The 25,235-nt window shown below is 37.9% G+C and overlaps 1 non-coding gene across 1 annotated transcript in view; it reads right to left on the reverse strand.

Moving 5' to 3' along the window:
- Window positions 1-25,235, reverse strand: part of LOC106178814 (uncharacterized) — a 106,002-nt gene that overhangs the window by 70,646 nt on the left and 10,121 nt on the right. The window contains exons 18-51 of the transcript XR_015332687.1: window positions 24,716-24,911; window positions 24,176-24,341; window positions 23,465-23,733; window positions 22,951-23,140; window positions 22,479-22,625; window positions 21,464-22,174; window positions 17,201-21,004; window positions 16,723-16,896; window positions 16,314-16,460; window positions 15,436-16,022; window positions 14,955-15,166; window positions 14,411-14,589; window positions 13,948-14,096; window positions 13,608-13,799; window positions 13,072-13,222; window positions 12,637-12,777; window positions 12,225-12,380; window positions 11,644-11,817; window positions 11,041-11,461; window positions 10,390-10,718; window positions 9,930-10,148; window positions 9,363-9,524; window positions 7,398-7,899; window positions 6,950-7,094; window positions 6,414-6,581; window positions 5,864-6,092; window positions 5,454-5,644; window positions 5,050-5,152; window positions 4,374-4,808; window positions 2,038-2,664; window positions 1,593-1,850; window positions 1,015-1,176; window positions 598-782; window positions 22-225 (exon numbers count right to left, since the gene is read on the reverse strand). This is a non-coding gene — a transcript (uncharacterized LOC106178814). The remainder of the gene's footprint in view (window positions 1-21; window positions 226-597; window positions 783-1,014; window positions 1,177-1,592; window positions 1,851-2,037; window positions 2,665-4,373; window positions 4,809-5,049; window positions 5,153-5,453; window positions 5,645-5,863; window positions 6,093-6,413; window positions 6,582-6,949; window positions 7,095-7,397; window positions 7,900-9,362; window positions 9,525-9,929; window positions 10,149-10,389; window positions 10,719-11,040; window positions 11,462-11,643; window positions 11,818-12,224; window positions 12,381-12,636; window positions 12,778-13,071; window positions 13,223-13,607; window positions 13,800-13,947; window positions 14,097-14,410; window positions 14,590-14,954; window positions 15,167-15,435; window positions 16,023-16,313; window positions 16,461-16,722; window positions 16,897-17,200; window positions 21,005-21,463; window positions 22,175-22,478; window positions 22,626-22,950; window positions 23,141-23,464; window positions 23,734-24,175; window positions 24,342-24,715; window positions 24,912-25,235) is intronic.

Raw genomic sequence — 25,235 nt, forward strand, 5'->3', positions numbered from 1 at the left:
GTTTATCAATTTTTAACCTACCCCACTACCATAGAAATTATAAATCCTCAATGTTCTAGGTTGGTTCTCTCCAAGTTGGTGGTACAAAGTCCCAGAGCCTCCTGCCTCTCCTCCTGACGATCCTCTTCCTCCATGTGTGGCAAAATCTCCTTTGAAGAAGCTCTTGGTGGCAAACACTGCCATTCTTCCACCTGAGCCTCCATTGTAACCAGATCCACCTTTTACCTACAAAAAACAACACAGACAGATGCTTATGAATTTAAATATTAATCATTTTCCAATTCTTAAAAATTGCAAACATTGGCTGTCAAAGGAAAATTTCAAATGTGTTAAGAAACAACCTTAACATTATTACACTGCACAATGGAATAAAGACCTCCTCCTTGAGCATATTGAATAATTGCTGTTTCAAAAGTTTTTTGCTGCTGGGTAAACAGACGTTTCATCAGTGGACCATATTATATATATAATCCACAAAATCTTTCATGTCATTTCAGTTTTCAATTTTCTAAAAAATGCACTTCAAGACTATTTACATCTCTTTCTTGCAATTTGGCCAAGAATGCAAAATAGTAGCCTCAAAGATATCACAATCACCTCAAATCTACCCATCCCTTCCAACTTGTTTGTCCTGATGAGCATGCTTCCACCACTGCCTCCACCACTGTGTTCAGTACAACTGGCAGTCCCCACAGGTACTGCCTCCCCATTGGCTGTGATCTGACCTTCAACTCTGAGCTGACCAGTCACGTTCAGGTGCAAGATACCACCACCACTGCCACCTATGTGTAAATACAGACAGTAATACACCAAAGTCTTTAGAAATGTTTGTTTTCTTGTTACTTGAATTTGGATTGTTACTTAAAAAGTCTAAACAGTTACTTGCACAAGCCACTAGAAAATAAAAGCATGATGAAATATTCTTGAAGAAATTGCCTAAATCAAGAAAATTATACTCAAATTGAATAAGCACGATTCCAGACTTTGCAATATAGCTAGAATCTGACGTTTTACCTCTACAGTAGACATTTCCTCTCCCACCACCACTCCCAAACTCCCTGGGATCAGTGAAGGAACCATATGCCTTAGACAGTGGACTGTTGACAGCACCACCCTCCCCTCCATGACTGCCTCCAGAACCATAACTGCCCAGTGTCTGACCAGCACCCAGTCCAGCTAGAGGAGACAGCATTGTAAATCAATTGTTTTAATATTCCTTTAATACAAAAATAAAATAGCTACAGACTAACAAAATACTGCGAAATGAATAAATACTCTCTTAAAGATATAATGATTATCTATCACAGTAGTTTTCTATGCACAAAAATTGAAAAGGAAACATTCTAAATTAATGAAATATTTTTAATTATTTCTTAAAAGAAATAATTATGTTGTTGTCATAGGTATGCAAAAGGCACACTCATGATTTTACTTTGATACACATTTTCAAGAATATAAAAATACAAAATGGGAGACAAAAAAAAAGAAAGAAAATTTAAAACCATGCATACACTTGGACTCCCTAGTACTAAGTACTGTGTACTAAGTCCAGTACACATTAATGTGAATTACAATTCAGTTCATTCTCATACCTTCACTACCATGGCCATAGCCATCTGCGTGTATGCTTCCCATTACGTCAACTGTGACGTTCTCTACATTCAGCTCCATGAAGGCAGACATCAACTTCCCACCAGCAAATACATGCAGCAGGCGCCCCTCCATGATACGCTTGTTTTTGCCATTGTGAGCCAAAATGGTGCCAAAATTTCTGATGTTGATAGTATTGAACTTGACGATGTCAATGACCTTTCCATCAATATCCACCATTTCATGAATGTTGAGGGTGCCTTAAAAACAAACATTTTTCTTCAAGCAACTCAGATTATAAAAACAGGTACCATGAAATATTTTCAATAAGATGTAAAGTTACTTTTCTTGCATAAAAAACAAATGAGCTTTTTATAATGTGATGTGTTTTCATGAGGTTGCTTAAACAAATATAGTAACTGTAATAATAAATATAAAAATAGTTACCTCCATCCACTATGGTCATGTTCTCCACATTCTCAAGCACCCCCTCCACACTGACGGTCACTCCAGCCACTCTGAGGTCACCCAGCATCAAGGAGTGACCACCACGGTAAATAAACAGGTCCATTGGTATCTTCCCAGCAGTCACATACAGAGACTGGTTGGAGCCAACATGCATCCTAGCACTGCGGTCAGAGTGGATAGAGCCTATCCTAACACTGAGGTGCTCGTGGGGGGTTTCAGGGTTGACAAACCCCACCTGGGCCCCACCATACAGATGCAATTCATCCAATAGAAGATGATCACTGAAAGAATGGCTGGGGGTATTTCTCCTGGATATTTCAGAATGCTCAGTTGGCATCAACCATAATGTTGAAGATGCTTTAGTGATGTCTCCATATGCTGTGGAAATATTCTTGCTGTCCGGATTCAATGGTGTTCTGCCCATGTTGTTGACATATAGAGTTCTGTTGGTTTTGGGCTGGATGACATTGGAATCGTGTGTGATCCTGGCTTCCTCACTGGTGGCATCAAGGAAGTATGTCTCATTGTCAGGCACCAGTTTGTACAGATACACTGTACCAGGTCCACCGGGTTCATAGCCATTGCCTCCAACAGCTCTGAACTCACCTAAATACAAAATGTAAGAAAGTAAATGGTAAGACAGAAAATGTAATTTTCAAAGAAGTACTTTTCATAAACATTTGATTCAAAGAAGTCAAATGTTTTTTTAGTAATAAGTACAGTTGTTTAGAAACCCATATAAAAAGACCTACATTTTACTTACAATATCGGCAATGATTGCTTATAACTATTGATTTCTTATCAAGGTTCTGTACTCGGCCCCATCCTGTTCACTCTCTACACGTCACCAATTGAGGACATTGTCTCTGAGTACGGTTTTAACCTTATGCTCTATGCAGACGACTCACAAATTTATATTGTTTGCGACAGGCCATCAGATGTAATACCATCTATCCAGAAATGTATTATTCAGTTGAGCCAATGGCTTAATGCCAATTCACTTGTTTTCAATGATGGCAAAACAGAAGTAGTTCACTTTACTTCTCGTTTTTCTAAGGATGCGGAAAAACTAGAACTATTAGAAATTGGAAACAGTACAGTCACGGTAAAAGATGAGGTTAAAAACCTTGGAGTAATTTTTGATAATAGGTGCGATATGGCTGCCGACATCAGCAAAAAATGCAAAGCCGCTTTCTATGGTCTTAAAAAAATTTCCAAACTATCCCACATCCTTGATAAAAGTCAAATGGAGAGGCTTGTCCATGCCTTTATTACTTCACATCTTGACTACGGAAACAGTCTACTGTATGGTCTTCCTACCTATCAAATTGAAAAATTGCAATCTGTCCAAAATGCTGCAGCACGACTACTGACCAAAATCCCTCTCAGATCAAACATTTCACCCATTTTATTCGAACTACATTGGCTTCCTGTACGACAGAGAATTGTTTTTAAATTACTGTTGTTTGTTTTTAAATTCACTAGAGGTGAATGCCCCTCATATTTTAACTCGATGCTACATCCAAGTACACCCAGTCTCACCAGGTCTACCAGATCCACCTCCACTCCTTGTTTTATCAGAAATGATAATAAAAAAACAACCAAAACCTACGGCCACAGGGCATTTTCAATTTCAGCACCAATTTTATGGAATCAATTACCCTCACACATTCGGACTATTGACAGTGTTGAGGTTTTTAAAAAAGATTTAAAAACATTCTTATTTGCACAGTATTTTAATTAATATCTTCTCATTTTATCAGAAAAAAAGTTTTATTGTTCAGACCATTACTATTTTAACCAGTTTTAATTATTTTAATTGTTTTTTTTTTTTTTTTTACCTTAGCTTTTATGATATATATAATAAGTTGTAATCCTAATAATTTTACCTGTAAACAGCACTGAGACGCTAGTGTAGTGCGGTTTTAAGAAATAAATATTATTATAAAATATTATATTATATTTTAGTGGCAATTTCACCAGGAATTTCACCTACCAGTACATTTCTTAGTACACAAATATGCGATCTAAACACATGGACCCAGTTTTATAAAGGACGTTAAGCACTAACCAGTGGATAAGCCTAACCAGGGGATAAATTCCCCTAACACCCATTAACTAAAAGATGGTTAAAATGTGTTTTATATACAGTCTTCTGACGGAAAACAGCCAATTAGTTAACTGGCCAGTGTTTAACTGGATTAAATAATTATCTAAAGGTCAGTTTACTAACAGACTATTTAGGTCTGGTTAGAGTTAAACACTGGTTAGTGCTAAACGTCCTTTATAAAACTGGGCCATGGTTTGTAACATACCTAGATAATGATTATAAACATGGTAGACAGCAATCCTTCCTCCAGAGCCCCCTCCACCAATTTGCCCATCTCCATCTCCTCCTGAGGACTCTATTACACCATCCCCATGTACTGTAGGGGCTTCTATCCATATACTACCAGCACTTCCTCCTCCAGACCGAGCAGATGTCCATCCTCCACCATTTGCTCTAAGAAATCCATCCACCGTGAGAGTATCAGTCACATTCAACAGCAGACGACCACCACCAGCGCCACCTATGAAAGGGAAAATAGCCCAGCCACCATCTTTTCCAAAACTGGTGGGTTTTGCAAAGAAACCGTGTGCTCCCCCTACTGCTGACTGTGATCTGCCAAGACCTCCAGTGCTACCATGGCCTGCACCTGAGCAACCTTTACTGCTTATTGAACCAGATACACAGGTGCCTACTCCTGCTCCTGGAAAAATGGATTTCAATTTTTCAGTAAAGAAACATCCTTAAATATCTAAAAGACAGACTGATAAAAATTTCACTGAAAACTATTAAAACAGTGTTGATCTTTCAGTGGGAAACATTTTTCTAACAAAACAGTGTAGTACTATAATTGTGTACAAAGAGGGGTAAATAAAACTATACATTTTCTTCTTTAAAAAAAATTTTATCAGTAACATGATGTCAAAAGTTCAGAATTTATATACCGGTTGTAGCCACAGTTCTGGGTGCTGCACCATCCACCAGCAAGTATCCCTCAGGTTCTATTGTAATATTAGTGAAGTGCAATGCCAAGTCATTTGACCTCAACTGCAACAATGGACAAAAATCAATTTGTGTTCTGAATTTTATTATGAATTTATATCAATATTAAAGTTCCTAATTTTTTTCTCACCACAAATATATAGTTTCAACTTTAATTCTTCAGCAAGCATTTCAAATACACAAATAATGGTACATGTAATTCTATATTCTGCAAAGTCTTATAAATCAATGTTTTATTTTAACATTAATATGGGTCTTTTGCACACAAAATCAGAATAGGAAACTGGAGATGCACAAGTTTCAAAATGACACAACATATACCAGTTAAAACCTTTAATTATATTACCTTTCCTCCACTTCTGATATGGAGAGTGGAACCTTCCAAAGTGGTAGTTGCCACCATGTTAGTTACCACATCCATTTCACCAAAGGTCTTGACATCAATGTTATGAATTCTGGTAGTGCTGACAATCTGGTGATCCAGGGTGACTCTGCAGTAAGAACTCACTGTCAGGTTGTTCATGGGCCCAAAATGACCTGGAATACAGATCACACATTACCAAACAAGGCTTAACTCAAATATTGCACAATGGTCAGTCAGAAAACTTCAAGGTGTTTAATTGGATTCCACTGAATTTTCACAATATTACAATTACTACATGCACTAATTTTCTAAGCTCTATCAAGTTTATGGACTTATTAAAAATGCCTTAAACACTTCAAGTATCAACACCATTGATGTAAATGATACTATACCTTTGATACTAATGTCCACATTTTTACAGTCTAGTCTGAGTGGCAGAGTGACATTAGAATCCCTCCATGCCACCACAGAGAATGGCATCAACCCTCTGGACAGTGAGGTGTGGAAGCCCTGAGTGGACCGCATGGTCAGTTGACCAGTCTTGTCCCCACTGATGGAGTGGACAGTTAGTGTGGAATTGTCACCCGTTATACTCAGTTTACTGCCGCCATTGATGTGGAGCTGAAATAATGGCATTGCTGACATACACTATTGAAAGTTTGGCTGAATTGTACATCATTGAGGTAGATATGTTATAGACTGCCAATATGAAAATGTCATACTACGTAATTCAAATGTGAATTAGCACAACCCACTTATATATGTTCGTCCCTGATAGTCTCTATTCTAACTATCCTTAAAAATCATTTATAATTTGTTATTGGTAAAAATCATAATATATAAACTTCTTTAAGTCTTTGAACCACATGATTATCAAATATTTCTCTGTTTTAAACATTCCAACATCCGATTAATAAACACATAAATTAGTGCTTATATTACCTCATCTAGTGTGTATTTACTGTCCTGTTCATCCTCAGTGACAATCCAGGCATGTGGACCCCCCATGTTAACAGGGCCTTGGGCTGTGCTGTCAGGATCCTCACTCACATAGATCTCTAATTCATTCAGAGCTGCATAACCATGGAGAGCAGACAGGGATACTACCACCTGAAGGGAATTTATTGAAAGATGTGAAAAAGGAAAAAGTTTCATCAGGCATTCTTCCTTCAGGGGTAACTGTTTGGTATGTTTCAATTTTTGGGTTGTAAAAGCACTGCAGGAAATTCCAAGTTACATATTTTCCTTCTAGTTACTTTACACTTTTTACATTAGACTTTTTGTAATGTTTCTTTTTTAGATGTTTCTTTTTTTTTACAAGCTTTTGATGCTATTTAACAGAATGTATAGTCTTTATCTACAAAATTTAAGATAGAAATACATGAAAAAACCTTAAATTATCAAATCATTAAGTTACATAAGGAATAAAGAGAAATCAGCAGGTTAAAAGTTCATTCTTTTCTCATGTTTATGCTCACCTCTTCCACCCACTGGTTCACTCGCACTGTCATATATTGGTTGGGTTTGGTCTGTGTCTCACAGCCCTGGACATTGACAAAGCCATTGGTCTTCATGACACTGGTCTGGCCGTGAGCTACACTGATTCTGAAGTTGGTCTCAAGTCTAAAATATTCAAAAAGGGAAATATCGGTGAACCAGTGATGGAGAAAAGTTCATTTATATGGCCTGTCTTGGATATGAGACAAACATTTACTCCACGATTCCATAAGAGCACAATGGGGTATTTTTTGGCTTCACAGTGGGGAACTGATCAATGAGAATGTTTGATTTTGATCTGTTTAATTTTCTTTACCATTCCTATTTTCTTTAAAAGTGAATCACATTAAGTACCATATTACTTATACTTGGGCTTAGAGAAGATCTATATCTCTTCAACAAAGGCAAAGAGAAAACCAGTTCACTCACCCACCACACTGAGGATGAACTCTCAGATGATCAATGTAAAGTGCTTGAGGAAGTTCAAAGGTCAAATCCACATTAGAACTAGTAGAACGGAAATATTTCGTGCCATCCATTCCTGATCCAGAAAACATATTGTTCATAGTGTAATATCTGTAGTTGTTACTGCTTATATATTCCCTGAATATTGGTCCTGTGGAAGTGACTTTGATGCCTCCATGTGTGTACATTATCTGTTTATTGTAATATGGATCAGGATTAATGTGCATGTCCAGTTTTTCAATTTCCACAGCCCGGGAGTATTTTGGTGACTGCCCATTGTCCACAAATAAAGAACGCATGACAGATGAAGAATTGCTGTTGTCTTGGAAGTATATTGTCCCAGGTCCACCAGACTTGGCTCCACCTACTCCGCCCCTTGACTGGAGCTGACCAATGAAAACATGGTGCCCTGTGTGATAGACAGCTATACGCCCTCCTCCTCCACCTCCACCAGAACTGGCAACACCTGTTTACAAATTTCATTGTTACAATTTCTAATCATTGAATTTAACAGAACTACCTCAAAATGTATAACCCCAACCATAAAGAATAAGAACACTATTTATTTTAATGATTAATAGAGTAAATAAAATGGGCATCATTCTTAAAAGAAATTATTATTTATGAGATGGTTCCAAATATGGTACATTGTAATAATAATAATAATAATATTTATTTCTTAAAACCGCACTACACCAGCGTCTCAGTGCTGTTTACAGGTAAAATTATTAGGATTACAACTTATTATATATATAATAAAAGCTAAGATAAAAAAAAAAAACAATTAAAATAATTAAAACTGGTTAAAATAGTAATGGTCTGAACAATAAAACTTTTTTTCTGATAAAATGAGAAGATATTAATTAAAATACTGTGCAAATAAAAATGTTTTTAAATCTTTTTTAAAAACCTCAACACTGTCAATAGTCCGAATGTGTGAGGGTAATTGATTCCATAAAATTGGTGCTGAAATTGAAAATGCCCTGTGGCCGTAGGTTTTGGTTGTTTTTTTATTATCATTTCTGATAAAACAAGGAGTGGAGGTGGATCTGGTAGACCTGGTGAGACTGGGTGTACTTGGATGTAGCATCGAGTTAAAATATGAGGGGCATTCACCTCTAGTGAATTTAAAAACAAACAACAGTAATTTAAAAACAATTCTCTGTCGTACAGGAAGCCAATGTAGTTCGAATAAAATGGGTGAAATGTTTGATCTGAGAGGGATTTTGGTCAGTAGTCGTGCTGCAGCATTTTGGACAGATTGCAATTTTTCAATTTGATAGGTAGGAAGACCATACAATAGACTGTTTCCGTAGTCAAGATGTGAAGTTATAAAGGCATGGACAAGCCTCTCCATTTGACTTTTATCAAGGATGTGAGATAGTTTGGAAATTTTTTTAAGACCATAGAAAGCGGCTTTGCATTTTTTGCTGATGTCGGCAGCCATATCGCACCTATTATCAAAAATTACTCCAAGGTTTTTAACCTCATCTTTTACCGTGACTGTACTGTTTCCAATTTCTAATAGTTCTAGTTTTTCCGCATCCTTAGAAAAACGAGAAGTAAAGTGAACTACTTCTGTTTTGCCATCATTGAAAACAAGTGAATTGGCATTAAGCCATTGGCTCAACTGAATAATACATTTCTGGATAGATGGTATTACATCTGATGGCCTGTCGCAAACAATATAAATTTGTGAGTAAGCTTCCTAATGTTAAATGTATTTATGAAGAACAAGCCATTCTATGCAATCATTACCTTATAAATCATCTGCTATAAGTAAGATTCCACTGTGCAGAAGATGAAATTTTGAAGAGTAAATCTATTTATCTGTTTAAACTGTTGACAAACAAATCAATCTCTATGTTAAAAAATGCACAGATATTGAATTGCCAATAATTTCAATATGTAAATAATTACTGACATTACCTCCATTGACTTCAACAGTGCCACTTCCATCTAAGTCCTGTACACGGAGGATGATACTGCCGCCTGCACCACCTCCGCCAGTGGAGCTCTGACCAGCTTCTCCATTAGCATGCAGACGACCATCCACACGCAGCGTCTTAGATATCTCCATTAACAAGATTCCTAACAATGAAAGTAAATAATTCTCATTTCAAGAAAGGAAAGTTCAGCAAAACTTTGAGTCAAATTAAATTGCATTTTTACCGATCTATTCTAATTCGTACAAATCTTGTCAACATCTTATCAAGGAATAATACCAAAAGTGCTGAACCAAAACTGAGCACTAAAATTTGTATACACCGCTTTTTGTAACATTTCCTTTTCACCAGTTTCAAATCTTTACTTCTATAAACAAAAACTAGAGCCTTGACCTCCAAGAAAAGCAAATCCTTAAGATTTTTGTAAAACTTTAAAATAAACAGTGCAATCTTTAAGCATCAGATCCACATCATCAACCTGAATGAGCTTTATGAAGTAAAAAATTCAAAATTTCTGTATCATCATCATCATTATCATCATCACACTCACCCCCTCCTCTTCCTCCCTGTGCACTCCCTCCTCCACTGCCTTTCTGTGTTGGAAGATACATAGAGCCATACCCTGGGGCTGAGTAGAACCCTCTTAGAGATCTCCCTCCGGCCCCACCATGTCCTCCACCCGAGCCACCTAAGTGACCAGTGGACATATCAAGTCCTCTCCCAAGACCCTGGCCAGGTCCATAGCCAGAATAATCAGCATGGAAATCACCTGGAATTATGTTACACAATTTACCAATATTTACTTCAGGAATCAAACATGTTGCTTTTACACACAGAGGCACAGGCATGCACTGCCAAATTTAATGACTCTAACAGAAAGCATAACTTAATTAGCAGACCCATCAAACTTATAAAATACAATATATTACAATAAATTCCCTATGCATTGTCCTAAAATACACATTTAATAGCAGATTATACTTATCTTGGATTGTTTAACAAATACTTACCAGACATGTCAATAGTGAGGTTCTCTGCCTTAAAATGCAGATCATTGGTTCTCACATATCCTCCAGCATTAACCACCATATTCCTAAGCTGCAGGGTCATTCTGTTGGCGCCATCTACAGTAAGCATCTCCAGTTTGCCGCCAGCTCGGACGCTCACATTTTCAGCAGTGTAAGTGCCGTCCAGTTGGCCTAAGGAGTGACCATATGACCACAAGTATAGTTCAGCTCTGTTTTCAATCCAGATGTCCACAACATTGGCCAGAGTTCCATTCACTTCCATCCAAACCTCTCGCATATGTACTCTACTGGGGACAGTAAGGGCACCATACCTGAAAGAGTACAAATTGTGTTTATTAGTTGACTTCTACTTTAACTAATATGTGCAATAAACTGTATTAAAATGATGTATTATATTTGTTATTTTCATCATATTTTTACTTAAAACAGATAAACAAATTATAACATTTATTTCTGCAAAAGAGTGGTCAAAAATTTATTATCTAGTAATATGGAGAGCACCACTAAGATAGAAAAATAATAAAAATAAATGCAAAAATGCAAAGAATATTTTGCAAGAGGCACATACACATATAACACATAAATTTTTTAAGAAACTGGCCACACTGGAAAATATCTAAAACCACTGCTTACCTGTAGACCAAGATGTTCACTGGCAGAAATATATCCAAATCTGAGAAGGCAAAATCTTGTCTCCTCCCAGCATGCAACACTCCACTGCGATCACCAAGCAACCGTCCAGCACGCACAGTGACCTCATCAGCTGATGTATTACTGAGAATAGCAACGTGGGCATTCCCATTTATGTGCATCTCATCAAATCCATAGTTATTACTATAATGTTCCAACCACGTGACTCCTCCGACTGTGCTGATATCCCTGTAGTCTCCATCATGTATACCTCTGAGGTTGCCATTCTCATATACTTGTGCATATGGGTAGGGTTGTTTATGGTTGTCCACTTTCAGGGTTTTGTAGAGAACTGCCCTGCTGGATCTGTTGTATTTTTCCAGATAAATTGTTCCTGCACCGCCTGTCTCATAAGTACTTGCACCTAATATAAAAAGGAAATAAATGATGTACTTATTTAGACTCATCAAACATATACCTTTGTTTTATACCTGTATTTATCATATTATGAGCATTCAGTTTTTTTTTTCAGTGTACCTAAACACTTCCTAATTTTTGTGTCTATAAATTTACCAATAAAAATCAAAATAGGCATATAAAACTCACCTCCATGAGCAGAAATTGTCCCATTAAATCTCTTAATGTTTTCATAGTAGACAGCAATTCTGCCCCCTGCTCCCCCTCCGCCATAGTTAACTCCTGATCCTCCATTAGCAGACATATAGCCATAACCATCCAATTCTTCACAGTCAATCCAGATACTTCCTCCAGAGCCACCACCTGTAAATAATGAGGAAATTAAAGATATAATAATACACTAATGCTGCAGGATAATATCAAATAATATCAGAAAATAAATCATTGATATATTATAGTGATTAAATATGTACTTCTATAAAAAGCGCATAATTTACTTCAACTGATAAATATCATCTATTAAAAACAGTATGTTTATACCACTGATATTTTTAATTCATTCTCAAAGCAGCACATGACACATCAGATTTTATGTTAATATAACAAACTGTCATACCGTCAGTTAGAATATAAAATCATTGTTACTAAGAAATCAGCTCTAATAAACCTATATATGTGACATATGAAACAAAATGTACATTTCTTAAACTTATAAAAATGAAAACAGAGAATCACAGGTTCTAAAAGTTCTTCTTTCCCACCATTATTACCTGCATCTTCATAGCTGACTGTCTCTCCATTCACAGAGATTTTACCATCCAAAATGAAGTGTCTTGTCTGAATATATAGAGAGCCTCCGCCAGATCCTCCATAGCCTAAATATTCCAATGTGTTCCTGTATGGAGACTTTCCAAATATTAGAGTACCTGAAAGAATACATGAATGTTCAAAACATATCAAGTAAATCAAATATCACATAGAATGTTTTTATTCCAAATGTGAGAGGAATGGAATTAATATTGTTGCAGATTCAAAATTTTCCTAATCTGAAGTTCCAGGGAAACAAACAACTTAATAACATAGAACTCATTTACCTTTTCTCTCAACTAGTTGCAACTTAATTCATAACATAAAAACTGAGAATTTAGTGTATCCTTAGTAATTATAAGATATCAAGATAACCTTTGTCCCGCCCATGTCCTCCATTAGTACCAAAGTCTGCAGGTTCATATATCGAGTCATGTGCCAAGCCAACATTTGAGTTTCCTCTTCCCCGCCCTCCGCTGCCACCATGACCACCTCCACTTCCACCTGTGCTGCCACCTATCAAACAGCAGAAAAAGTAACTGATACACCTTTCTCTTTATTGTTTTGGTATTGTATACAAATGTGTATTATTTATATAATATTCCAAAATTCAATTGTAAACATGAATAGTTTATGGTCTAATTTTAATGTTTAATATTTAAAAATATTGAAAACCTAAGTTGTATTTTTTAGCCGTAAAAAAGTGCCGCCCTCATCTTTGACTTAAACACAAACAAAGCTCTACTTAATTAATTTCATACAATGGTGTTACATCTTGGTTAATGGATATTATTTGCTGATAGATCTCACCATGTCCCTGTCCAGCATGTCTATCCAGGTCCATCAATTCATGGAAACCACCATGATCCAGATTAACCATGCCTCCAGAATACACAGCCAACAAGTGAGAAGCAGATATATTCAGTTTAGAGAACACTTTGAGGTGTCCTCCACCATACACCTAAAGAAACAAATAAAACTTCATACCAAGTCCATCCTACATGCCTAGTAAAACTTTTTTTCATTAAATGATATCTACATATTTTTTCTGAGGGATGTATATCCATAGTAATATGTGATACAAAATTTAACCTAGCACTTTTTTTAGATTCTCAACCAAATGAAATGCCAGTGAAAGATGACTTAGAATATTTGTAACAACCTGCACCAAACATATTTATTCAGGTAACCCAAATCATTCATACGCATTAAATAAATCAAATAATGAAATTTGTCTTCTTTAATCCAAGACAATATGTGAATATGAAGTTCATTTCTTAACACTGAAGACTACAATATTTGTCAGTTGACGCATTTCTATCACATGAAATTTCTTTCAAACCTACCGTTGTGTTGACTGTTTCCAAATAGAAGCTGTTTTCTAAGCTGTTTGTGTACATCTCAAATGTTCCTTGATCTTGGACATGTAGAGAAGATAAGCGGAACTCTCCAGGCTTAGAGGTTTCTCCAATACTGGAGTTAGAATCCAAGACTACACGTCCATGTTGGAAAACAAACAGGTCTTCAATGCCAGTTACCTACATCATGAATAAAGAAACCATTACTTACTGCACATTTTGTTTCAAACATAACACCAAAATATCAAGATTAAGCTACCAATGTACATAAATGCCATTAAAAATGAACGAGAAAATAATATTGCAAATCTACATTGTAAAAAATTACCTGTCCAGAAGAATACAGTGATGTTTTATAGAAGAAAACTCTTGGGGGATATTTGGCTTTCCCAGCCTCATAGACATGTGTGTTGAATGAGATGTCTGGTGCTGTCACATTCATCTTCAAATTCTGGTTATAACCAACATGTTTAAAACCTGAAGTAACACAGATGTATTTTATAATTGAACCAAGTTTAATGTCTACTGAAATACATGCATTTAGGCAGCAATTTAGAGAAAAATAAAGTGTTTGATGCAATGTCATTGACAACATGGTGACATTTGTTACTAAGAACTACTACCCAAGTAGTGGCAACAGTATATGCATGTATTTCACCAAAATGCATAGGGTTACATGTAAATCTTCCCATCCAGTTCACATTAGTTTACAACAATACATTACCTTATATCTAATATACAGCAAAACAGAACACTTACTAAGCAATTGTAACTGAATGTAAAAATCGTACCTGTGGTATCACCATGCAGTTCTCCAACATCTATATTCACAGGTGTCTGTAATGTTCCATCTGCCATCATGGCCAGCTGAGCACCTCCAAGGATGTGCAGGTCATGAAAGAGGTGGAAGTTTGTCCCCGACTCGGCCTCTATCCATGTCTTAGCACTGTCAAGCTCCCTGTATTTGTACCTGTCACAGGTTTAGGTGTCAATAAGCAATTATGTTACCAGTACTCATACCTGCTATGGCCCTAGCTGTCAGCAATTATCCTTTAACTGCTTAATTGCTCTCCATTTACCTGCAGAGCTTACTTTTCTCAATGGTACTCAATGGCTATCTTTACTGGATTGAGGATGCATGGGCTTGATTTTATATTATTGTCTATAGTAAGCAATTGGATGTTTGAATTTCTGATGGGGATAACAATTAATTAAAAAATTTCATTAATGAGCAAATGGGGAATTTTGAAGAAAGCCACTGGGTAACATAATTCCACATGATAAGAAAACCAAAATATCAAAAAAATAAAATAAAATGAAATAAAACTGTGATACCTGTCATATACATTCTCTCCATTGACAAATATTTCCACCTGAGACAGTGAAGCATATGCATCTCCTGAACTCCTAGTACTCTGTACATCTATGTACACTGTGTCGACACTGGCACGGACCTCAAGGTCCAAGTATGCCCCCTGGGTACAAGGCGAGGCTACAACATAGGCTGTGGTGATGGCAAAGGATGTACTGCCTCTCTTGGCTCTGACCTGAAATTTAATATTCGTTCTAATCAAAAATCGGAAAGCACCAACCACTTTCCACTTAGAAATAACTTTCCTATATCATATGCATAACGTCTTTCTAATATCCATACTCATATATAAGCATCCATAAATAAATATTGGTGTCATTAAGTGAGTGCTAAAAAAACAATACATCTCTAACTGGAAGACAGGGTATCTTTGATAGGTGATTTTCAAATCTTTAAAAAATGCCATTAATACACTAAATTTTTTAAAAATTGAAATATAGTTACCTGAAATCTGGATGGGAATGCACAGTTTGGAAAAACTCTAACTCTGTTGAGGAAATGTGTGGTGTTCAGTGTCACTGTAACAGTTGTGCTCCCAGAATACACCAGGAAATATTGATGCATATCACTGCTTGACAAAGTCTGATCAAACAAATAAGCCAAAAGATAACTGGTGGCATCATTTGGCAGACATCCCCAGCAGTTTCGGTTATAAATAGGAGCTGATGAAGTAACTGTAAACCCATCCCCTGTTGAAAAAGTGTTTGACTTGCTGTACTGAGATGGTTTGATGCTGAGATCCAATCTATGCCCAATATTGTGTATCTCATCATCCAGTGGCTTCCTTCCCATGTTATCGACCTTGAGTGTAGTCTTTCCTGTACCAATATCCTGAATGTAGACTGTGCCAGATGCACCTGCTTCAGGTCCAAGTCCTAACCCCACTGGACCTCCAAAGACATCAATACTGCCCCCGTAGGGTCTGTGGGTTATGTGGGTGTCATGGTAGATGGCGATCCGACCACCGGCACCACTTCCTCCTTGGTTACCTGCGGCACCTCCCAGAGCCTGGATGGCACCAGTGTGGCCACCTGTAACAACAGTATATAGCATCTAGTACATTTTGTAAGCTTTAAATAATGTGCTGAATCAAACAAACATAAATTAGAAAGAAATTTTCTAGAAAAAGCATCAAATTGTATCTAAAAGTTAGTAGCATATTCAAACTAAATTGATTAATAGACTTTGAGATGGCTTTTGAACAGAGAGATTGAATAATCATCTCAATACCTTTAAAACTTACAAACAAAACATGATTTAATAAAACATACTAGGAATTGAAATGTATACATTTTAGTGATTTCAAAGAAAGAAAAACTAACCAGTGAAATTTGCTGTAAAGATAAGTATGCTGCCTCCACTGCCGCCTGCTGCCCCACTGGCACTGCCAGTGACATTTCTGCTGTTAGACAATATGTAACCATCGACTTTCAAAACCTTTGACACATGGATCTCCAAGATTCCTCCACCTGCAAATATATAGTCAAAAAATGGTTATATCAGTTGATTTGAAAATTTATAAAACAATAAATAATAATAAAAAAGAATGAAACCTTCAAAACAAACAACTGTTTGGAAAAATAAACAAGGACTGCACATAATATGTATACTTGCAATGATGGGAGTTTCACATTTTTCACTTGTTTTTCATAAAGGTAGGATCAACATGCTTTAAAAAACTAAATGATCACATCAAATTCAATCTTATTCCTGTAAAAGTAATATTCCAACCTATGCCAGCTCTCTCATGTATTCCTCCACTGCCAAAGTCTCTGGGATAGTACAGGTCACCATAGGGTAAGTTTCTCTTGAGACGACAAGTCTGGAACCCTCCACAGCCTCCTCGTCCACCCATACCACCATGTGAGGCCCCACTGGAACCCAGACGATGATATACACCTGGAGCTATACAAGAAGCAAAAGCCACATCATTTCTTTTTCTCAGAAGATTTTTTTAATTTAAAAGATAACAAAGCATGGAAAATATCTATACTTTTTAAATGAAATATCTGAAACGGTGCAAGTATAATTTTTGGTTTAAATGCCTATAACTTAGATACAAATGTCATCAAAAATTCTAAAAAATGACTTTCAAGATACTTAGTCATACCTTTTTGCAATAATCTACACATAGCAATTTATTACTGAAGAACACAACCAAATTAGTTTCTTCGAAAAAAAAGGGATCATTTTAAAACAGACTACTTACCTCTACCATTTCCAGCCAGAAACCCTCCATCACTGACATCAATAGTTCCAGCATCATCCACCGTCAAGTAGGTAGCATCAATCAACATGTTCTTCCCATTGATCAGGCCCCCACCTTCCACCACCAGGGCACCAAAACTCAGGTTGTACTGACGGTGGTCAGCAAATGGGCTGCTGGCATTAATGACCGACCTTGCCTTGACCACAGTGGTGCCATTGAAGACATAGTTGAGAGCCGGTCTATTATTGGTGGACCCTGTGAGCTGTAATTTTAAGGCACCTCCATTAACTAAGGTCATGTTGATAACATGATCCAAGGTGCCTGCTAGATACACAAACACTTTATTTAATTCTGTCATTGGGGCCAGGCCTAGGTATCCTTTCTCATATACAAAGGAACTAAAGGGTGTGTCAATGAAGTCTCTTCTCAGATCCATAATTTGATTTGGTCCAACATGAATATTCCCAGTGCGATCTCCAATCATGTGCCTGAAATGCAAAGAGGCACTACTATCAGGGGGATCAGTCATGATAGCAAAATGAGCATTGCCATAAATTTGTAATTCATCAAAGTGAAAAAGTCCTCCTTTACCAGCAAAATCATGCTGAGAAGACTGAGGAAGAACCCATGCCTTGAAACTATCTGTTGAAATATCAGAATAATTTCTTATGATATCCCAGTGCTTGCTTTCCAGTCCAGCATTTTCAATGAGGAGAGTGGTATGATCATATTCCATGTGGTACAAGAACACTGTCCCAGGTCCTCCTGGTTCAACATTCACATTGGCTCTGTGAGTGACACTTCCACCATGGGCTTCAAATTTTCCAATGAAAGTGGCATTTTCCTGAAAATATGTGGCTACTCTCCCACCAGCACCAGCGCCACCATTGCCATTCAAGAACTGACTCCCTCCATTGGCAGTTACTCTACCCCTTCCTTTCAGCAGTTTACAATGCATCCATATGCTGCCACCACTTCCGCCTCCACCAGAGCTAGCCTGGGCAGTTCCACCATCAGCACCCACAATTCCATCAATCTGGATGGTGTCAGTCACATTAAACCAGATGGTGCCTCCTCCTCTGCCACCTGAACCTAAACCTCCACCTCCTGCACTACCTAGTGTTAGAGGCTCATACAGATCCCCATATGGTGTCCCAGTCCTTGCCTGACCGTGTCCTCTGCCACTGGTGCCACCGTGAGAGCCCCCTGATGAACCTGAGGGATGACTATGACCTAAGCCTATGTTTACCATCTGGGACAGATTTTGAGGATCTGTTGGGCAGAATCCTTCAGCATCAGCATTCATAAAACCTCCATCATCTATGGTGATGTTCTCAGCATTCACTGTCACTTTTGTCCCATGGAACGTTCCCCCACCCTCAATGGACATATCAGTAACATGGAAGAATATGCCTACATCCAAGACAGGGTCTGTTGTTGCTTCTATCGTGGAGTTGTCCTGAATTCTCACAACATTGAACCAGTAGTTACTGTACTCTGCACCCTCTGTTCTTCCTCCTTCCTCCAAGGAAAGTAGCCCATTATGATGTAATGTAGCATTCTGGATGTGAGCAAGAACACCATGCAGCCAAATGCTGACATTATGAATGATCGTGTCCGGTGCAAGCCCCAGATATCCACCTCTGTATACTCTTACACTGAAAGGCAGATCTATCTCTGGTCTCTCCAAGTCCATTGTTTGGTTAAATGCAATGTGAACAGTGCCTGAACGGTCCCCTATCATGTTTAGGAAAAACAAAGAGGTTTTTCTATCCACAGGTTCTGTTAGGTAAGCAAGATGTGCCCCTCCATACATTTGGATTTCTTCAAAATGATAATTGTGGTGTCCTGCAGCCAGCCAATGATAGCCAGACTTATGGAGTATCCATGTTCTACACCCATCCTGTGTGATATCACCATAATCAGAAATGACATGAAAGTTTTTTGGATCTCTTGGATACAACCCATTATTGTCAATGATCAGTGTTCTGTGTTCGTAAACCATGTGATAGATAAAGGCTGTGCCTGCGCCTCCATGTTCTGCCTTGGTCCCTCCAGCATGGCCACCATAGGCCGTGTAACGGAATCCAGACATGGTCTCATTTTTCACAAAGTATATGGCCACCCTTCCTCCACCTCCTCCTCCACCTGGGTATGAAGAATGCTTGGAGCCAAATCCACCGTTAGCTGATATTTTCCCATAGCCCTTGATGATATTACAGTACATCCAGATGCTTCCTCCACTACCTCCACCACCACCAGAGTTGACCTCTGCATCTCCGCCATTTGCTGACACTTCACCATCAATAAAAATAGTCCCTGTTACATTCATCCAGATCATTCCACCCCCTGAACCTCCCTGTTGGTCACTAGTCAGTCCTAATCCACCAGCACTACCAAATACCAGAGGCTCATACAGGTCTCCATAGGGTAACCCTCCTCCCGATCCTCTGCTGCCTCTACCTCCACTCCCGCCGTGGCCCCCTCCAGATCCTTGGCCAATGCTGGAACTAGGAAGACCCATGTTAACATCTCCATGTAAAGACAGATGACCATGGGTGGCATTAGTGTGTGTCGAGTTGTACCCCAAACCGTCTACAGCAATTTTCCCCCCAGCATCAACAGTGATGTTTTCGGACACCATAATAAGTTTGGTACCATGCAACAGACCACCGCCTTCTACAAATATGGCCCTGGTTTCCAGGTTAATGCCAGGGTCCAGGATTGGATCAGTTCTTGCATAAACTGTAGATTTGTCCTGAATTCTTACTGTATCAAACTTGTAATGTGAATACTCTTGGTCACTTGTCCGTCCACCATGCTGCATCCAAAAGTAGCCGCCATGATGCAGGGTTATGTTAATCACGTTGGCCAGGACACCGGCCATGTGGATGTAAACACCATGCACCACAGTACGGGATGCCAAACCAAGGTGACCATTAAAATAAACATGGGCATTGTAAGGAAGGTCGATATCTCCTCTCAACAAGTCCATGTGTTGCTGGGATGCTATATGAACTGTGCCTGTTCTGTCCCCAATCATGTAACGGAAAAACAGACTAACAACATATGGCTTGGTTGATACAAACGAGGTCAAGGAGTTCTCTGGTTCTATGACATACAGGGAATCATTATTCAAGGTTTCAGTTGGTGTCAGCACAGCAAGGTGTGCATTACCATAAATCTGCAGCTCATCAAAATGATACAGGTTTTGTCCAGCAGCAAAGGAATGGACCCCAGACAGTGGCAGTATCCATGCTCTACAGCCATCCTTCTCAATATTATCCCAGTCAATGCTGTTGGTCAGTGGATGTGGATTATTATGATTGTCAACCAAAAGAGTGGTATGGTTCTGAACCATGTGGTAAAGAAACACAGTTCCAGGGCCACCACTTTCACATGTACTACAGCCAGAACCGGGTGCCCCACCATAAGAATAGTACTTAAAGGCACTGAAAGTTTCGTTCACTTGAAAATACAAAGCCAATCTTCCACCTGCACCACCACCACTTTTCCCAAGGCTTGTTGAGACACCGTCACCACCATTGACCGTGATTTGTCCATAACCCGTTATTCGATAACAGTGCATCCAGATACTGCCACCACTTCCTCCACCACCTGTGTGGTATCCCTTGGTGTCACCATCAGCGCCGTTGGCAGATACAACGCCATCTATTGAGATTGTGTCTGTCACATTGAACCATATGTAACCTCCTCCAGGTCCTCCTGTTTCACCACCCCCTGCACTGCCAAAGTTTTCTGATTCATACAGATTGTTGTATGGTGATCCAGTGCGTGGGACTCCTAAAATGTTAAAAGAAGAAAATCATATACTGATGGTAATGCTAATAAAAATATAAATTTATAGTTTAAAATCCATATAAAATGTTTAGTAGACTTTACATGGGTAAAATGAACAGGATAAGATCAATTAAGTCAATAAATAAATAAATAAATAGGCACATTTAGATATTGAAAGGTATAGTGCAATGTAAATGAATGTATGGACAGTTAAAAATTTAAGATATTAAAATAGTATAATGTTAGGATAGTACACAGTAATGATGATGACAGCAAGGATGACAATGATGATGAGATAAATACTAATTCTGACAATGATATTGATGACAGCGTTCACAGTTAAAGATGGTCATGCCAGAGAAGATGATTGTGGTGATGATGATGATGATAATAATGATAACCTTTTATTAATTAAATAACTGACATATTACTACTTGCCCCCCTTTAACATCCTCTGCCTACCTTGACCATGTCCACCACTTCCTCCATGCCCTGCTCCAGATGCACTGTACCCTACAGAATATCCTAAGCCAGGGTTGATGATGCCATGCTGCCCTGTCCTATAGCTGCCATTGGCCCATTTACTTAGGCCATCAGCCACACTGTATCCCTGACCATTGGCTTCCATAGAGCCTCCAGAGTCTATGGTTATGTTCTCTGCAAAAACGTACATGTGTGTGCCACGCACAAGCCCTCCCCCATCCACATGGAGAGTGGTGACGTTAAAGACAATCCCGACATCTTGAACAGGTCTTGAAATCATTTCTATGTACCCATCAGTTTGAACATGAACGCTGTAAAAATCATAGTAGCCTGGATCTCTGCCAAGTGTTCTTCCCTCTCTTCTCAGTAGGAGCTTGCCACCATGGTGTAATGTCAGGTTATTGACATAGGCTAGTGTTCCATTATGAAATATAGTTACACCGTGGACTACGGTGTCTGGTGCCAGGCCCAGGAAACCATTGTTGTACACATGGACATTGAATGGAAGGTCTATCTGTGGCCTCTCAAGGTCCATGGTTTGGTTGTTGCCGATGTGAATTGTTCCAGATCTGTCCCCGATCATGTTGGCAAAGAAAACTGTGGCTGCAGTGTCTGGCGGGTCGGTCAGAACGGCCAGCTGAGCACGGCCCCAGATTTGGAGTTCATCAAAGTAGTACTCATTGTTGTGACCTTGCAAGAAAAATTGAATTGCCCATAAAATACAATATTCATCTATAGGAATAAATTGTTTGAAGTTAATATACCATTAAATAGCCATGAAAAAAAATATAACAATTCCATGGAGTATATGTAATATTTTTTGTTTCACATAATTATTTATATTAACATGATAAATAAACTCCCAAATAAGCCATCCATACCAAATGATCACAGTTACTTTAAGTGAAACATCTTTATTTTCACAGTTAAATTCGGAAATGTCTGACAGTGAGAAAAATTTGATGTTAAAGACTGTTCAGAATCTTGATGGTACCAGCAAACTCATGTCTCCCATGATGTGGTAGGAACCAAGCTCTGCCCTCATCTTCTGATATGTCATCATAGGATGCAATCACCTCCACTTCATCTACTGCAGGACCCCGGCCAGCATTGTTGATCATTAAGGTGGTGTGGTTGTATACTGAAAACATGTGCAAAAGAAGCTGATGTACATTAAAAATTTCTCAGCCAAATGGAAAAAATACAACAGAATTCTAAAGATGCAATAAAATAATATGGCAAATTTCTTAATCAGATACTAAATATACATAGAGTTTATATCTATACACATGACAGAATATTTGCTGAAGTTTTCACTCTAAAAATAAATGCTGCACTGGAATTGCTTCACCATAAAAAGTTCAACAAGGCTAATGAGGAAGTTATCATTACAAGACAGTTAAAAAAGATTTCAAAAAAAATTGATATACGAAAAGATCACTTCAAGTTTCCAAATTGGATGCTACCTGTGTGATAGAAAAACATGGTCCCTGGTCCACCATCACTGCCACCATTTGCACCACCCTGTCCACCATGTGCCTGGAAGTCACCCGAGAAAGTTCTGTTCCGAGCAAAATAAACAGCTATCCTCCCTCCTGCTCCTCCTCCCCCTCCTGATGGGCTGTCTCCACCATTAACTGTCACCTTGCCAAAACCCTGAAATCAGAGGTTGTATTGATTTTTACATTCTTAAGATAGATATTACCACATAAGCACTTATTTTATTTAAAATATTGAGATATTCTTAGACTACCTATTGTAAACGTGTGACTAGAGTAAGGTATGGCACTTCAAATAATAAAGGTTTACTGGTAACTTATTGAGTAAATAAGCTTAATCTATTAATTTAATCATGAAAATACATCAAGGTCTATTTGGTATTGGTATCAGAACAAGATATACATACTAAAAACTGGGTAACTGTTAAGTCACAATTATATCTAGAACACCCAAAATTATTCTTTAGAATAGAAAACCCACCTGCATCAAATTGGTTTCAATGTTAATGGATCCACCACTTCCACCACCACTATATCCAGTTCCAGAACCACCGCTGGCACTGATCTCTCCATCTATCTTCAGTGTCTCCATGACCCTGAGAACCACGGTGCCTCCTCCCTGTCCTGGCACATAGCTCCCTCTGGTGCCACCCTCACAGCCTCTGGTGTACGGCTCAAAGAGGTCTCCGTAGGCTGCTCCTGTTTTACGCTGTCCTGTGCCACGCCCACCTCGGCCGCCATGTCCAGCACCTATGTTACGAACCATATTATTTTATGTAATCTCCTCATGGTACACATTTACATTTTGACAATATGAAAATAAGATGTTTATAGATTAATAACAACACAACAGTTACTTAAATGCATAAGTGAATAAATAAGTATTCAGCCAAGGTTTATTGTGGAATGAACTTTTGTAATTACCGTTGGTAGAGCTAACAAATTACAGCAGGCCCGTAGCCAGTGGTGTTCGGGGGGTTCAAAAGAACCCCCCCCCCCCTTTTTGCTGTTAAAAAGTCCACTCTAGGTAAAATTTGACCTAGGTAAATGGGGATTATACTGTAAAAGGTCCACTTTTTCAGAAAAAGGCCTGTACAGACTTAATAAAAGATACAATGTCAGTCACAGTTTGAATCCATGCAAAAGTATTTCCAAACTATTCCTTATCCATATAATATAGGAATTAACTTGCCTGAAGCTCCCCCACTTGCAGTATTAATGCCATATCCTTCTGGACACAGAATATTGTGAAGATCTCCTATGATCTGTCCCTCGGCATCCACAGTCAAGTTCTTAGCAGTTATATTTACATGGACTCCATGAACATGACCACCTGCTTTGATGTAGATTTCACTTGCCTAATGAAGAGAAAAGAAAGTACCAGTATGGCTTTGTTAAAATAATATAAAAAACAGTTATGAAGCATTAGAAATGTAAAAAAATTTTCACACATTTTAAAATCATACATCAAAAATATATCTGTTTACAAAAATATGAAATAAAAACAATTACAGGACAATACAACATTACAAACTAGATTCCCTAAACCAAGTGTTACGAAAGGAATACTTACAGAAAAAGTGGAAAACATATTACACAGGGGAAACAAGCTAGAGTCAATTAAGAGTCATCAAAATATCAAAAATGGCATAAAATAACCAAGATAATCAAGCCAACATTATTAACACTTTAAAATTAATTAAAAGACAAGGAATTTATACAGTTCACTCACATTAATTGTAACATTTCTATTCATCTGTGGTATTCCGTCCATCATGGCGACCTCTCCGCCATGTCCTACAGTCAGGGTGTTGAATACATACACCCCAGGCTGGTACACATGGTAAGCTGTCCTTGTGGTGCCGGTGTTACTGAACATCAGCTTACAGCCATCACCAACAAATATGTCTTCCACACCAAGAACGCCCCTGATATTACAATAAATTATTTATGAATGGAACGATATGCATCCCAATTCTTAGTCTGACAATTTATATATATTTTTATAAAAATTAAAACCTGAAAAACAATTAATAATGCTTTTAAGTGTAACACGTCAATATAATATAACTTTTGTATAAGAAATTTATTGTATCATAACAATTATTGTTGCAATACTGAATGCTGATGTAAAAATATTTAATGTTATATCATTATAACTTACAAACCACATTACATTTTATTTTAAAGTACAGTAACTGTTTAAATCTAGAACTGTTTAAGTTTTAATGCACAAATGTGCAGAATCCTTA

Source organism: Lingula anatina, chromosome 2 (genome assembly GCF_051362555.1).
Source record: "Lingula anatina isolate TDL-2025a chromosome 2, LinAna3.0, whole genome shotgun sequence".
NCBI lineage: Eukaryota > Metazoa > Brachiopoda > Lingulata > Lingulida > Lingulidae > Lingula > Lingula anatina.